Here is a 1,914-nt window from a genome sequence, read left to right as displayed (position 1 = left end):
TATTGTTATGGCCGCTCCTGACCCGAGCGATCATCCTGGTGGGCTGCCCCTAATCAGTATTTTTTCCTAAAGGTATTTTTACCGTCCAGGAATCCAGCTCTCACGACTCTAAAGACCAAACCCTGGATTCCCCGAGGCATGGCTCATAAAGGGTTAACAGATGGGCGTTCCCCAGCCCTGGCTAATTGCTTTCACCCCCACCCTCCCAATCTTTATTATTATTATTATTTTTAAAAAACCAATCAGGGCAGTCCTGCCCACCCTCCCCGCCCCCTACCGCTGTAAATATCTTCTATTTTTGATAGTACACCGGAGGGTCTTGGATGTTGGTGGCCTTGGTTTTGATGTTGGCACCCTGGCTGTCACACTGTCTGGTTCAGGCCAAGTCCCTTTGCATCTGAGTCGTTTTCTAGTGTCATTAGGTCCTCTGTGTCCCTTTCACCAGCCAATGGTGACTGTCCCTTGGACGTGGGCCTGCTGTTGAGATTTCTTGACAGGGAGAAGAGTTCTGTCCATTTTTTCCTGTGCCTAACAGCATAATTGCCTTTTCCTATGTAAATATTGCAATGGGGGACCAAGACAGAAGTAAATGAGCCTTTCCCCCTGCATCAGCCCTGTGTATAAAGCCATTATCCTCGGATGCACTGTTTGCCCTGGTTCAAACCGGTTCTTTCTGGCGTCCCCTCCCTCCCTCCCTCCCTGGGAGCCACTGCTTGAAGAACATGTATGTTCCTACCTTGTATGTACGTGTGCTCCTCCCTCCCTGAAAGCGCTGACTATGGGGAAATCTTTTAGCTGCTGTTTTTAGACACAGAGAAGTGGAAATTGTGTGGAAGAAGCAAACCTGAAACAATTTGCACAAGGCAAACAGTTGGAAAGACAAATGGGCCTGCCAAACCGAACAGTTCCTGCCCCAAGAGCTCTTAGGTATCAAAGTGTTGTCCTTCCCCCCTGCGTGCTGGCTGAGATCATGCCATTGATGAACTGCCAGGTCAGGGGAGGAGGGCAGAGACCTCGTGTTTACATCCGCGTTTCTACGTGTTTTAGACAGACAGTTGAAGGCCTGTGCTCTTATTTCACTAAGGAGAAACTAATGTCAGCACCTGTTGCTACTGACGGTGGATTTTTTTTTTTTTAAATAAAAACGTTTACAGATCAAATGTGAAATAAATACAAATCAAGTGGTTCTGTTGTCTGGGTTTTCGAAAGCTTTAAGACTCTGGGAACATCTGATTTTATGTATTTTTTTTTAATAAAAAATACATGTACATTATAAAATGGCTTTGGATATGTGAATGGTAACAGAACTATTTAAGAAGTGTTTCTTACCTGCCGGCCACTGTGGTGAGCCTGTTAGAGGCATTGCCTTATTCAGTCTTCCCCCAGGCTCTACGAGGTAAATTCTGTGGGCTTTTTTGGAGAGGTTTTTGCTATAGGGTGTGTGTGCTTGCCAGAGAGATGGAAAGCGAGAAATCATCCCCTGGGGGGATGGCCACACTGCAGTCTCCTTCTCCTCCATTCTCCTCTCGGAATCTTGGGCACGCACACACATACGGCCGGTGTGAGTTTAAGTCCCCGGGTCCAGGATTCGAACCACGGTCAACTACATGAGAATCCAGCAACATAGTCATTATGCCAACTGCTGTTCCCCAGGTAAATTCTGTTATTATCCCCATTTTATAGGTGGAGAAACTGAGTCTCAAAAGGCACACGAGGGGCCAGCAGGTGACGTGGTGGTTAAGGTGCTGGACTCCTACATGACCAACCATGGTTCAAGTCCCAGATCTGGTGGCTTGCTTTCTCATATTCCCTTTCTCTTTCTCTCTGGTCAAAATAAAAATTCATAATAATAAATAAAATTAAATAAACCTTAAAAAGAAAGCATGCAATTTGCTTAAAGTTAACAAGAAATGT

Source organism: Tupaia chinensis, unplaced genomic scaffold (genome assembly GCF_000334495.1).
Source record: "Tupaia chinensis unplaced genomic scaffold, TupChi_1.0 Scaffold000392_1, whole genome shotgun sequence".
NCBI classification, from domain to species: Eukaryota; Metazoa; Chordata; class Mammalia; order Scandentia; family Tupaiidae; genus Tupaia; species Tupaia belangeri.
Note: the sequence above shows the minus strand (reverse complement) of the source record.